We start from the raw sequence: 15,567 nt of genomic DNA on the forward strand, positions 1-15,567 counted from the left end.
ACTACCTCTCACCGTACTTCCATGTAATAAGATACACACATGGAAGAGTAGAAAAAAACAAGCCCAAGATGTCAGGACTGCTCTTTGGCATGTTCAGGAGGTACCACCTGGAAGCAGAAAAAGAGAGCAGCTCAGGTAACCGACGCTGTTGGGCAGATGGGGTTTATATACCCAGGAGGGTAGAAAGGCTCAGTTGGATCAGTCAAAAGCAAAGGCAGATGGCAACATGATACAAGTTCTACCTTGAATAAGGATTTCAGGTACGGAGCCCTGATCAGAAGGAGTGAATATAGCTTGGCTGACATCGCTCAATGTTTCAACTCTTTTTTAAAGCAACTTGTATTTCTTAGTATCTTCCTCATTGTTCAGTTTTGATGTTCAGTGCTATGCCTTCTCTTCAGCCACGTATATGGTCAGTAATTTCTTTGGGATCATGAGTCATTAAAAGCAGTGTTTACTCATACAAAATAAGCACTTAACATTTTGCAATCTCTAAATATATTTCAGTGACATGTACAATATCTTTTTTGGCCCAAAAAGACTAAAGGCTGTCTTCACTCAGGGATGGTATAAAAGGACTTAAAATATTCAAGATACTTCCAGTGTTTGAAGTGTTAAAAAGTAAAACACATTTATTCATTTGCAAATGAGCAAGGGTCTGACTCCTGACTGATTTGCCCCTGTGTAAAGGGGCATAAACCCCTACCATTCTGATGTGAACAACTGCAAATGACAATGCTAAGCAACAGTACTGGAAAAAGGAAGGTTATCAACTAATCAGCCAAGCTAGTGAGTCAAGCAGCTACTTCTCCATAGTCATATTTATATAAATGTGAGAGACTTATAAATTTGAGGGCACAACAAAAGCACAGAATCGACCTAAGGCTTGACCTAGGAGAAAAGAAACAGGAAAGGGAAGCACACTGGGAGATGAATAGGCTAGGCTTTCTTCCCTCTGTCATTCCCCTACAGTCTGGATGTGCCTGTCCTCCATTTTGAGAATTTATGTGTTCCCCTGCAATGGAGAGTATTTTCATCTCCTCTCAGCTATCACATGCACCTCTTTCAGAAGGTTTGCTTTGCCCAGATTCTTTGACAAGGAGTGAGTGAAATCGCAACCTCACTGAAGTCAGTGGGAAATTTGCCATTCACTATAACAGAGCCAGGATTTCACACAAAGTTTATATCCATAGAAGACCAGACTGAATCTAGTCCAGTGTTTGTGAAGTGCTTTGAAGCAGAGAGTGTTGCAGCACTGAAAGTATTGCTATTATTATTATTGCTATTGAGTGCATGACAGGGAAGAAAGGTAGAAACCTCAGAGTGAACTGGAAGGAAATACTGATTCTGCAGATCTTTCTGAGAGGTCAGTACATGACATTTTTCTAAACAGTTTCCTTTAAAAGTGTCTAGTAAAATTCTCTTTCAAGCTAAGTACTTTCTTGGCATGTTAATCAGAAGCAGATCTTCCTACCAAGTACAGCAATCCTGACTGAAAACGTCCTATCTTTTACTTTGCGTACTTTTCCTAGAGCTTTATTATTGCTCTCTAAGGATTAACTGAAATACTCTACAGAGAGCTTAAAATGTTTTCAGAAACATTGCAAAAGCCCAAGCGGGAAGAGAGAAGCAATGGTTTCCTTCCAGCCTGTCTGTTCTTCCTCTGAACAACAGTGTGGCCTTTGCACTTCACTGGCCCATGGAAACAAGAGCCTGGGATTCAGTAAATGTTGGCAACGATAAGCTATTTCACTACTTGTGGCTGTCGCATATATATTACCACCAGACAAGGGTTGATCATCAAGGAAAAAAAGCCCTCTCCCATGATCTCATTAACTAGTTTATTCTGCCACAGATTCATTCAAAATTCTTTTCAAGTTACATGGACAACACAGCAGTCAGGAAATGTGTTAGCTGCTACCAAAGGAACTAGCATTTGGGTCTTGGCTGTCATTTTCCATGAGGCTACGGCAGAGATCTCACCCCAGTATCCTCAGATCACAGTCCCTGCAGTTCCCCCAAATATCTTGCTCATTAGAAAAGAACACTCCCCGTAGGGTTCAGACACCCGGGGACAGATCTTCAACTGGTGCAAACTGTCAGTGCTCCGTTAACCTCAGGCAACCCAAGGTTTTAGGCTGCAGAGGATTTATCAGCAACTCGGCAGCTGTGAGAAGAGCACAGTGTTAGGTCAGAGAGTGAACAGGCCAGCAACTGTGATTCAGCCATTGGCACACTCAGCTCAGCTGAGAATTCCCAACCACAGCCTACAAAAGGGAGCTGTTACATCTTGATTAATTTCAAATTACACTGTCTTCTTTCAGTCTCTACCTTTTTTGGTTATCTCAGTGCACAGCAGTGGTCCCAGTGGTTGAGATCTGCACAGTCAAGTTCTTGACTCTGATCTTAATCATGTGGCCTGTGATGGAAACAGTGACAAATTACTGCTATCTACTACTACAACTACAAAGAAAGGACAAGCTTGTATCATCTGCTAAATTTAATCCATGGCACTATAATCCAAATAAAGGCAGTGATAGAAAATATGCTATTAAATACTTCACTGAATATTTAGTAGGTATAATTGCAGCTAGAAAGAAATTAAATACCATAAGCTAAGAATTTTCTGAAAACAGTTTCTACATCTTCTGTTCTTCACCCATGTGTCACTCAATAACTATTGCTGCTGAGCCACAGCACATTATGTTTTAGATGTGCTTGGGAGACTTGTCTGCATTTTACTTCTCTGGGCACCACACTTAATTCAGGACTGAGATTCATATTTTTAAATACATGAGACAAAGCTAGATTCTCCAGTGCAGATATCGCAGTGTAAGTAGGCCTTGATGTTATATGAAGACACTTCTATAAAGACATATCTGTGTAGGCAAAAATCATGTCTTAATAGCTTCAACTCAGCACTGCATCAATGCACCTATACAGTTTCTGGAATGGAGTCTGGAATGGAGCTGGTTTCTATATGGACAGTTCCTTTTGCAGCAGAGGAGATCACATCTCTCTGCATGCAATCATGTCAACACCTCAAGTGATGCTCATACAATTATTTTTCAAGAAGTCTCTTAGTCTCTCAGTACTTTGGAAAATGAGACCACTTCTTTGTATGTTGAAATATAGATGTAAATGCCCAACTTTATACAGATAGATTTGAAAATATTGGCAACAGTGACTAAGTACACTAATGAGAGCAAAAGCAAAAATAACCACCTCTTTAAGTACTTGCTATAAAAAGATATACATTCCCTATTTAAGCTTACCAGTATAAAATGCTAGGTTCAGATGTAGCATTTCAACCAATAAACACATTCTTAAGGGAAGATATGACATGCTTTTTCCTACTCATCACAATCAAACACAACAGCTGCATGTGTTCAGGGCAGTTCATATCACACTTAGTTCTTAGCGCTACTTTTCATGGCCAGTAACATAAAAAAGAAGGTAACTGGGCCCACTCTCCTTCCTTAGGAAGAGACACAACACTGCACATCGGCACTTCCTTCACACAGCACTGCCCGTAAGCATCTGTGTGTGACTGCAAGAACATAAATAGGTTTTTTATTTCAACAGAACGGGCAAGGGGAGAATTTAGAAAAGGAGAAAGCCAGACAGACAGGTATCCATCCCTCTCTGTGCCCTCACAAACCACACAAACTGCTTGGGCTAGAGAGACTTAGCAAAAAGGATGGGTAGTTTGCAGTCAATAATCTAGTATTTTACCATTCTCTAAAATAAGCTGTATAAACCTTACGGATTTTAGTGGGGTCAGGATTTTACTTGCTCTGTTTTGCCTGACAGAGGAAGCCTAATCTTTTGCTAAATTAACTTCTTAATGGGGCCACTTCTCCCTTTTCTGACATTTGGGGCAGCGAAAGACCTAGTGCTGCTAACAGCCCTTTGATGTGCCAGCCCTCTACAGCTTCCAGGTCCATCCTGCCTTTGGGGGTCACACCTGTGCGCAGCCCCATGACTGAACATTACCTCTCAACACGTCTTCCCTGCCTTCCCTACTGCTGGGAACACACAGGCATCCTCTAGAAATGCATCTTGCCTTCTCAGCAGCTCGGAAGGCCTGTGGTGGGTCGGCTCCACTGATCAGCTGGAGATTTTGTTTAGAAGGCTTCTTTATGCTGTTTATGTTGCTGTCAAGTCTAGCTCACCACAGACCTAACACTGCCACCTCTTTGTTTACATACCTCCACTCCAGGACATTATAACCCTCCTCTACTAACACTGCCCAGTGTGTGAGGGCGCAGCTTCTCTTTTTTATTTTTATAAGGTTTGTTAACCACATTGCTATAAGATATTCATTCAAATTCCACCCAAATAGACCTCTTGCTGTCAGCATTTAATTATGCTTGCATTCCTATGTAAATAGAACGTTAGCCAAAATAGAGCCTGTTATAGAAGATAAGGTCAGGCACATCTTTACAAGAAAAGGAAGCTTTGGAAGCTTCTGTACTTTTGACAAGAATAACTTTCTGAATGCAAGAAAAAATTTAGAGAACTGAGCATGTTCTGCTGGGGATAAATCATGCTATTGAAAGCAGTACTCAGTCTGTCTTTATGCATCTTTCTTAGGAAGTTTAAGAGGACATATTTAATATGCTTATATAAAGTATGTCCTTGTAAGACTACAAGGTCTTTTCAGACTTCCCTTGAAAAATAATATACACTTAAGATAGCCTCTTTTAAAGATTCACAGCTCAGGAAAGATTTCAACCAAGGTTTTCTCCCAAGCTGGGTATCAAATTATTTGACAGTCGTCTTCTCAGCTTGGCTCATGTATGTAAACATCTGGAGAAACATTATGTTCTAAGTTTAACCACAGATTTCATATCATAAGATAAGCATACACTTTAAATCCTCATTTAAATCTTAAAATACTGAAATCTCATAAATTCAAATGGGTCCCTGGTCTTCCAGATATAAATGCCCATTTCCCTTTCAAATAGGTTTAGAAAAATAACATAATCCTTCAAACAAGAATATCAGACCCCACTGTACTTAGATTGACAGGAATCGCAGCAAGCCTCCTACAATTTTTCCTCACCAACATGTGTCTTAACTCAATTGTCAGGTTTTCTGTCACCTCCAATCTAGATTACTGTGAAAGGTCATACAGATCTAATGCAGTGGCTCAACTTTCGTTGTACTGGGACATTGTAGTTAACTTCAGATTCCCAGCTAGCTTCTCAGTAACCACACTGAGAGGTATAACTGAAATCACGCTGAACAGCTACAGAGCTATTTCCACGATAGGAGCTTTTGAAGTTAAACTTGTGCAAGTTTCTGGATGATGAGAAACTGCATCAGCTATTTCAACACTTGTTTTGGTCAAATTCCATTCACCGTGAACAAGAATTAAATACCAGTTAACGTGCTGCTGCTCCAGAAATCTATATAGAACACAATTCAGTGTACTCAAAATGAGACTTGACCCTAAGATTCAGTTTACATGTTATTTTCTCGTGGCACATTTTCCTTGACAATACATCTCAATTTATACAAAGGTTTCTATGTTTCTAGTAGCATCAGAAGTAAGTATCAGAATAATTTTTGCTGTAATAGTTTATATGGATCACCCAAGTTCTTTTTTCTGAGACACCAGCATAAAATCAGTGCAGAATTTGGCTCACTGTATTTTCACTTGTAGACCTCTAGATACCCTAAAAAATGCTTCACAATGAAGATAATAATGAAGCATTTGCAATTAACTTATTTTATTGCTGAGTACCGCCCCAGTACTGTGATGTAATTCACCCATGCTGTTTGACCTAAAGGTAACTTTGGCAGCTGAAGTTGAGATGTATTCTCACAGATCTGCCCTGTTACCTAACGTTGCCTAGTGCTGCATTAGAGAAGTGTAAAACTGATTTACATATAAATATAAAATCAATTTTATACAAAGCACTCTGAACAAATGTCTTCTACTATATGCTTTAAAAAAACACATTTTATTTGGCTGGAAATGCTTTGATAAACAACAGGTCTCATTGACTGCAACACTGAAATGCTCTAATGAATTTTTAATGTCTTTAGTTGTTTAACTGGATCTTATTACAAAGAAGCTGAAGACACAGAAGCATGATGTGTCCTCCACTGGCACATTTAAGAAATCAGCAGAGGCATGCCAAGAAAATGTTCTGCTTTCAAAACAAGGCTCCAAGACTGAACTCAGGGGAAAAAATAAAAAGCATTTTGTCGTGGTTTCTAGAATTAAACTACTGCTGTTGATTTGAAATCTATATTGCCATTTCCTCAAACTGACTACACTTTGTTCTGTCCTTTACCTCACTGCTGGTACGATATTGCATCTGTGAGAGGCTGGCAGGTGGCAGAAATTGATCACATTTGAAAACAAATTAGAGGCCAGAGATCTCTGATTGCACAGACAGTAGAAGGGAAATTCTCCTATTATAATATGTGCCATTTCCCCGTGAGGTTAAAACATGATTTTCAAGACGATGCTGTGCTTCACTGATCACTGTTATTGCACAGGCTTACCGACTGCAGAGATCCTTCCTCACTGTTCAATAACCCCATACTGATTAACAAGATTGAACTGAGAAAGTTCACCTTAAAAATTTTCCTCAGGTCCTCCATTCAGTGCTATTGCATTATCAACATCCCCGTATCTGCTGCAGGTTTTAAATCTCACATGCAGTCCTGAGCATTAGAAACCCCTGCACATTAAGACGCTAAATCGTTATAGACTCCTCAAGTATCCTGCTCTTTGTCTGGCAACCAACCCATTGAGCTTTGAGAAGCCTCCCAGCTTGCCTGGAGGTTTTCTTTGCTGGAAAAACCTATGTATTATCATCACCAGCAAAACAATGGAGCTGGCTGCAGGCACGGTGGTAACACAGCGCACAAGCAGAGAGAACAGCCCCATGCAGAGCTTGCAGAGCAGTGATCGTGAGGAGTGTAATACAATGAGGCCTGCAGAGCACTAATGCACGTTGGGGTTGCTGTGCCAGTGCTCCACTCAACAGGCTGCATCTCCTGGCAAAGCGACAGGGTAGTATTAGTGCTGGTCAGAAAGCCAAGCTACTTGTTCAGTTTCCTCATGTAAGGAGGAAAAGAGTAACACAGCAGGGATAGAAAGAGCTTCAAAGCATGCAAGGACACGAGAACTGTTTCCATACTAAAATTAAAAAAAAAAAAAAGTGGCGCTCCTTCCTGCAGTGCCTTTTCTGAGCACAGTGAAGAAGGTCCCAAAGTTCACCTGCCCATAGATTTCCTTGAATAAGAAATAACATGTAGAAAGTGGGTGTCTTCTTCCCAGAATACACTCCAGAGTGTTTGAGTATGTACCTCATCCTCCCCCACATTTGTTTGTTTTATCCATCTGTTATTGCCCCATATTTGATTATGAATTGAAAGCATTCTCCTGGAGCTGCACTCTGAGCTTTTTAAGTTGAAGTGTTTGAATAAGGCTTGTCACTACAGGAAGGATGTAGAGGGCATCACATTCTCCAGCTGCCTCCCATCACCCTTTCCCCCTCCCTGCCCCTCAGAGCCGGCGAGCAGCTTGGATGCAAACGGGGAGAGCTCTAAGCAGCTGCTACCTCTTCCCTGTTTCTCCTGCTGAGCAGCTTCCATGCAGGAGACGAAGAGAAGAGTGGCTCTGTTGCTTGCTTTCAAGTGAGTTGAAGGAGCCTGAGGGGAAACAGAATGGTTCATTGGGCTCTGTCTAAGCCTACAGTGGCACATTAGTAGAGGATGGATTCCCCCATCCTACACAGCCACAAAGGAGAGGCAGACAAATATGCGAAAAAGGGGTCATGTGGCTCCCTGATTCTCCCTGCCCCAGCCACAATGCCAGCTTAAAGAAATTATCCTAATTTTTCCCAGATGAGTATCCCAAGGAACTGTGCACAGTCCTACAATGTATTTCTTCTGGAAGGGTTTGCAGAAGTAGGATGTTTTGGCAGTACTCTAAAGCTGGGAAGTCCCCCCTTTCAGAGGACTTTCCAGGAAGGGGCGTTTGGGGGTGATTTCCACTCCCTCTGCACAGGCTGAACTGACATATGAAATAACCTGTTGAAGTCTTGGCTGAGAAGGAGCTTCCCTGCTCCAACCAAGCGCCCTGCAGAGCAAGCGAAAGCTCTTCTGCTCGGCCTAGAGCATATCTCTCTGCCACTGCCAGCGTGTGACAAAAGCCACCGGGCTGCATGGCAGCCAGCAGAGCTGGGAACATCCCTATTTCCTATGCACTGCTCTCGAGGGAGCAGAATATAAATCTTTTAAATGTATAGCCTGTTTCTTAAGAAGTTGTTTGGTTTTTTCCCTGAATTACTCCAATAAGCCATTTGCATTTGATAATTTCACTGATATGGGGGCCGTTTCAGGTAGCAAATTTGCTGCTTTGTTCTTCACAACATGAGGAAATTTCATTTTAAAAACAGGTTTTCAGCTTCAAAGCTTTATAACCTGACACGAAACACAGCACACACAAACCACCCGTGCTTTGCATTTTGGCCATTTGCGGAGCCCAAAAGCGGTGCGGAGCCGGCTGACAGTACGGGGGACTGAAAAAGAGTTTCTGTGTGGGCTTCTGCTGCAGCCAGATTAGAAGAGGGAATTAGAGACAGGGTGTGGTTCCCACCTACAATGCCTCTCCTGCAGTTCACAGACCTTCACACTGTCTTATTAACGCGCACTTCCCTCTCTCCTTCCAAATATGCAAACTGCACCCCCTCCCAGGTCCCTCCTTAGCTTAAGGGTGCTGGCATCTTCTCTGCTGACTTTCTGGAACCCAGGGATTTCCAATTATTTCCACATCCTCCTCCTGTTTCTCTTCTGGCTGTGGTGCCTCTGGGCTGCCTGCTCAACTTCCCACTCCACAGGTCTGCAAGGCAAGGGTAGAAAGGCGAAAAATTAAGAGCGCAGAGTGGTATTTGCACGAGGCAGAAGGGAAGAGGAACAAATAGAAATTGCCTGGGGCCAGATCTGCTTATTCTTTCTATCTTGCCCTGCTCTCCAAAAGGCAGCCTTCATGTCTCCTCAGGTTCTCGTTAAGTTTCCCACCTATCTTTTATTCAGCATCCAGCTCTCTCTCTCTCAGTTCTTAGGAAGAGAGGAGGTGTGTCTTCTTTGCCTTTAGGCACAAAAGGCTGCATCAAGGTGAGGTACAGGCAGCGTGTTTTATTAGAGCATGTGGCATAACACAGGGCAACACATCTGAGAAGTCGTGAACGTACTATTGCAATGTTTGAAATTATTGCGTTAGGTGACATCCCCCCAGGTAAAAAGTAGATCCCAGTCTAGATAAGCGATTACTGTAGAGCCTGCATCTCAGGCCTGTCCATCACTCAGTCTAGCAATTCCCTCACCCAGTTATCAGCTTGGCCCAACTACACAGCCCTAACTCACTCCCTTGGCTTTCCAATGCTTGCTTAACTACTCTTCTGTCTTGCAGTATCTCAGAGATACTCCTCACTCCATACCTTCCAGGCTAGAAAGCTGGTGGCTATAGGCAGTCTCTGCCAAGCTCTTCCCTGGCCAAGGCTACAAAAGACCTCCACCCTCTTGCATGCTGTGGGCACTACTGCAAACAACCCCCTTCACCCTGTTCCCAGGCCAAGTATTGCAGGGAGGGAAAGGGAAGGAAGGAAAAGGAGATAGCAAACTGACTTATTGTTCGCAAGGAGGGTGGGGGAAGCACAGAGAAAAGCTGACCTGAGCTGCAAAGCTCTTTTAGTTTCCTCTTTCTCCTGTAAGGACGATTTCTGCTGTTCCCACTCTTCCCCACCCCACTCCCCCTACTGTAATTCAACTCCTGCCCCTATAGGAAGGGGAAGAACTGTGCCTGAAGTAGTCCTTTGCAGAAGTCCTGGTTTGATGCTTTTCTGTAGGAAGTCAGTCAATCAAAGCAGTACTTCCCACTGGCAAAGTTGGGAATCTCGTGAAGGCCTAGGGTCAAGATAGTGATAGCAGTGTAGGTCTTTATATGCCTAGCTATTAGATTGCCAGAATAAGAAAGGAGCCAAGCATTTATCTGGTTAATTACTCATTTCATTTTCTACATTATTCCCATTTCAAAATCTGTATGTATACATTTGCAGGTCCTAACAATAGCATGTTTGTGTGATTCCAGCTGACCAAACAACAGAAGTTATTTATAACTACAGATGACCGGACTCTGCTGTATTTTCATTTATGTAATCTTCCTTAGGTCATTCATTGGAAAGTGGTCGCACTTTCATGTTTCTCACACGCAGAGGCCCTGTAGGTTAGCACACAGGAGATTAACCTTGGCAGTCCGCACTGCTAGACTGCCTGAAGAGGAATTCTCGCTGCAGCTGTCTGAACCAGCAACCCAGAGGGGCTGGGGGGTTAGATAGCTGTTCTCAGTGCCACGCCAGGCAGCAGGTGGCTGCCATGGCAGTACTGATGATTTTCAGATACAAAGCTTTGTAAAACTGGTACTGGTTTGTGGGTTTTTTTTCTTTTGCCAAGTCTCACTGGCATTGCAGTGGAATGGTCAATGCTGGAGAAATTCCAAAATGAGTGAGTGCGATATTGAGAAGTGGCATTAATTAAACAGGATAAATGACCGTAAGGTGAAGCATCTTCTTCTTAGACAGTAAAAAGAGCCACAGCATGCCCGTCCATGCTAACAGAGCAGCACTTCCCATCCACATAAATGCACTAAATTCTAAAACATTTTTAACATTTTCAGATGCTTCTCTCTGTACAAGCTTAAATGGGGACAGGCATGAATTTACATGATGACAGTTGGGACATCAAAGGCTACCTCTTTGAAGCCACTCTGCCTACAACCTTTTCACATTATATGGAAGGCTTACAGTAGGTAGAGCACCTTCTATAGACCCTTCACTAGCCAATAATGTTATCCAAGGCAAATTCATTCAAACAAGCATACTATAACCAAAAAAAGGCAATTTGCAAAATCCCTTGTTTCTATCTAGTAAGTAGGGCAGTTGTCCACAAGGCTCCGACAAGAGGACTGAAGTTCAGAAGAGACAAGGGGGACAAAGGGAACTGCAATGTCCAAGGTCTCCTCTTAGGGTTGCACATCATCTGGAGCAGCCAGATAGAGACAGCAGCATATTTCACAGTATACGCTGTATGAAATAGGCCTCACCACTAATCCAAGCAGACACATACCCAGCCAGAGAAGATCTACTAAATAAAGCCACAAGATCTTTTCCTTAAAATAGAGAGTATTAAGGAATTTGGTGATTAAAAACACACAATAAAACTCATAGCTGGCAGTAAACAGGACAGAAATGAAGTCATGGAGGTTGCATTCCTTTACCTTAAAGCAGCATAGGCCTTCTTATGTGGTCCAGCCAAAATACCAGAGAAAAATGTATTCAAACACTCAAAGAAAAAGCAGGGATCTTCTTTGGGGCCTTTAAATATTAACCTGCACTGACTAGGCTGTGTCCATGCAACTGAGTAGCGGTGCTGTTAGCTAGAACAAAAACTTTTCCTACTTCCCATCTTTTCTTTTTATTTTCATTTTTATTTATGGGAAAATTAGGCATTTTCTGATGAGTTCAGAAAAGGGAAGCAGGCTGGTATTGGGAATTCTGATATCACAGCCGTGGAATGCCATACACTTATTAGCCAAGTGTTTCCATCCCTCTGTATACATGACTCTTCCCTCAAGCTAATCATTTTCATAACCTTTTGCCCTTTCTATGGCATCATAGCTATTTAGTAACATTTACTTTTTTCCCATCTTGTAAAATGTGTGACCCCGTTGCCTTGCTAGTTTGTGGCTGATCCCCACGTAGAACAACTCAAACTCAACGAGTAGTTCACAGAGTCTGTGTTCTCTGACATACTTTCTTCCAAGTATGTTAGTCAATACCCACTGATGCTCCCTAAGGAAAAAGACATCCAAATGATTAGGAAGGAAGAGGAGGTACCACAGCTCTTTAAAGCTGTTGTCTGGTGCCTTTAGTCTCAGGCACCAGTCTCACAACTGAATTTTCTGGAAGAGCTTTTCTCTTTTGAAAACCAGTGCCTTCTGGGCTAATACTGAGAACATGTACTTGGCACCATATCCAACATAGGGTTGTAATTAGCAGCCAGTATAGCACTTCTGTTGACCAAACAACCAGCTGAGTTTATTGCTGAGGACCTATTCACAATATTACCATCTACAAAAACTAGACATTACTGTAACTGCTATATGGTCTAGGCCAGGTAAAGTTTTATTCTCTTCCTCATGCCCACTCACAAGAACCATGAACACTAGCTAAAGTGCCAATATTCATCAACAAGTTAAAGACTTTCTTTAGAGAAGACCAGAAAAGATCCAGCTGCAGTATTTACATCAGAAAGAAGACTGAAGGTACTTTTATCCTAATCCCAGATGTAGAATGGCATGTGAATTATTTTTTTTCACCATATATATTAAAATGGATGACTGTTGAGAAGAGTTGAATCAATTAACTTAAATGGCTACACTTTCAGTAGGAGAAAATTATGTTGCCTATGGACTGTTGAGAAATCATCTTGTAGAGAATAATGACAACTTATGAATATAGTTTGTATTTCTTCACATCCTGGAAAGCCCATACTGAAAGAAAAACTGGTTCTAAACATGGACTCCTAATTTTTACTGAGTCCAGAACTGTGTCTGTAATAGTACGTGCTATACAATGTTTATTTTGCCAGGAAATTCCAGCAGTATACACCTTCCATATTTCAAATCAGAACAGAAGCCTGTCACAAACCTGCCAAAGCTCCATGTGGTGCCATGTGGGTACATCAGAAGCTTTGTGCTTTGCGTCCTCTCTCCTCTGCATGGGTTCATCTGCAATCTCTGCCTCTGAGGAAGGTCCTTTGTGGCTGTTACTGCCTCTAGCAGACTCATATAAGAGATCTGAAATACAGAAGCATAGTGTGTGAACAGAATAAACCAGAGTAAAACTCTTATTGTCTCTCTAGTGCATTGGATTTTCAAAAGTGCGAAAACTTTCTTAGAAATCCTACAGACTAAAAAAATGTATAGAATGAAGTGTAATACTGACCCTTAGTCCTTCTTTTAACCTTGGAGAGAAAAAGGAAAGAAACAGTCAGCTTGGGAAAGCTTACAGAAACAAATGCATTTCTAAAATGTTTCTAAACAGTCTGGACTTTACAGAATTTCCGCACTCCTTGGTAACCTTGTCTTGGTGATGAGAGTCTCTTCTTTATCTATTAGAGATCAGTCCTACCATGGCAAAGCGATCATTGGATAGTCACTGATTATGTAGTGAAATCAATGCAAATGCAGTAATTTTCAGGTGAATGAAAGAATAAGAATATAATAAATGAAGAAATGCTACGTCTGGAAGTCATGTGTAAATGTGGAAACACTACAGAGAATATCAGCAGTAGCCAGACACCAGGAGGAGCACAGACTAATTATACAGAATTTAACACATACTTCCCTGCCTGTATGGGATCTCAGGTGTTAAAAACGTAATTTTGAATCAGGGTGCTGGTGCTGCTGTTGGGATTTGAGGTTAGCAGTTCAGCTTTTAAAATTCAGCCCAGCTTTCACAGACTTCTTTCCTGGGAAGCAGGAAGAGAAAAAGAGAGCTGTGGGGAGGAAGCTGTAGACAACAGGACCTGCGTTCTCCTCCAGAATGCTCACACTATATGACACACTGCCCACGGCATTGCTGCTAGAGACATTCCTGAGAAGCCTGAAGGAATGCAACAAGTGTCTGGTAAAATACGCAGGGATCTCTGCAAGATTCAGGCCAAGCACTGAACAACTTCTTCCTGCAGCATTGCTGCCCTTTTGTCAGTTTGCTTGATAAAAACTGCAGTCATTCTTCTCTGGAGGGTTACAGCAACATAGAGGCTGTTTAGGCTGCTCATCATGTAGGAGATGTGCCATACAGGTTTGTGTAGCACCTCTCCCCCAGCTCCAGAAGTTGGAGGGGAAACCATACAAGACAGTGTTACAAACCTCTTTAGTATGCTTGGTCTTGTCTATCCCTCATCCACCACCAATACTAACACTGCAGATCTGTCCAATTTGGAAATACGAGTTCAAAAGCCTTACCACTCTCTCTGCTGACTTCTATGCAGCTGCTAAGCTTGTGCTTGATATGTTTATGTTAAGGGTTTGGTGTAAACGGGGCTTATTTTGCATAGCTGTCTGAAAATGTCTCCCCCCACCCCCTTTTCAAAAATGGGCAAAAGACCAAATATTTCTGTAAAGCTTTTAAAATCCTATAGTCTACAGAAGACCTTAAATCTTCTAAACCAAAATTGAACATTTTCAGAGAAAGCAGGCATTTTTCTGGGAAAATGTTACATTGTTAAAAATGCTGAGTTTAAAAGCATTCAGATGATTCTTATCACTAAAATCGACTAAAAACTGAAGAGGGCAATTCTGCCTGAATTCTGCAGCTTCCAAACGGTTATAGGCTCCTTTAAAGATTTGCGTAACATAGGCAGTATAGAGTAAATTCTTAGTAGAAATGAGGATGAGTAACAGCACTGCACACATTAATGAGTTTGTAATGTACCTCAAATTTATTTTGGTCTCAGATCCAGCATGAGAAGAGAAAGAGCTTGTAATTTCTTGATGAAGTAATTTAGTGAATGGGGGGCAAAGAACGTAATTTAATGACTGGCTTAAAGAATTTATGTGACAGCCATGCAGCTCTTTTATCCTCTGTTACACAATGTGTTCATTTTTTTATGTCTAATGCTTTAACACAGTGTGTCACATTGCTAAACCCAAGATGTGCGGAAGACCCAGGGTCTCTGTGACAGAGAATCAGACTGCAAATGAATGAATTCCTCCTTTGCTGTTTGGGATCAGGACTTGTAGGCATAGCTTTTCCCAAGTTTTTTCACCCTAAACTACGTAAGTGTACTTAGGCATTTTCTGGCAGCCAACACAGTATCGCAGCAACACTTGCACTGCACAGTACTGCAGGACTCCAGAGACAAGGGGGGGAATGGTTTGAGCGGAGCTTAGCACGACACTGACATGCTTTTCTCTAGGCAGTCAAAAGATCTGGTGATGAGGGCCACATGCAGAGCTCAATCAGACCACCTAAAAGGATGCTAGAGCACCTAAAGAAAATGCCACAGGATAATCCAAGACCATAGGTGGCTGGAATTTCAGTTTGAATCTACCCATTGACGTCATTAGGAATATTCATCCCCAGCATTGGTGAATCTGGCTTTCTTTAGCTCCAAGACCTGCAGACCCCTCTGCAGAAAGATTTAATAGCCTTTTCGACATTTCTGGCCATGGTTACAGCACTTATTTTGAACAAAAACAGACTTTTTCTTCATATAGATTGCATTCAGAAGCTCTCGTTTTTCAGGTATTGAAAATCACAGAAGTTGAAAATCAAAGACAAGAAGTAATCCAGTGTTATTTCCTCTCTTCAAACACCATATTTATCTTTTAGGCAGGAAAAAAATGAAGCCTGAGACATCAGTGAACCAAGCCCCTTTACCTCTCAGAGAAGATTACATGGGAATTCAAATGTCCTGGTATAATTCACAGATTCCTGAGTTCACATGAACAGCAGCAAAAGAGGAAAATTGCTC

General features: G+C 41.8%; 1 long non-coding RNA gene across 1 annotated transcript in view; it reads right to left on the bottom strand.

Moving 5' to 3' along the window:
• LOC140647663 (uncharacterized) overlaps positions 1–13,557 on the bottom strand; it is a 45,194-nt gene extending 31,637 nt beyond the window's left edge. Inside the window, exons 1-2 of the long non-coding RNA XR_012040902.1 lie at positions 13,430–13,557; positions 12,735–12,883 (exon numbers count right to left, since the gene is read on the bottom strand). This is a non-coding gene — a long non-coding RNA (uncharacterized lncRNA). The remainder of the gene's footprint in view (positions 1–12,734; positions 12,884–13,429) is intronic.
• Between the last annotated feature and the right edge of the window lie 2,010 nt (positions 13,558–15,567).

This window comes from Ciconia boyciana, chromosome 2, assembly GCF_034638445.1.
Source record: "Ciconia boyciana chromosome 2, ASM3463844v1, whole genome shotgun sequence".
Taxonomy (NCBI): Eukaryota; Metazoa; Chordata; class Aves; order Ciconiiformes; family Ciconiidae; genus Ciconia; species Ciconia boyciana.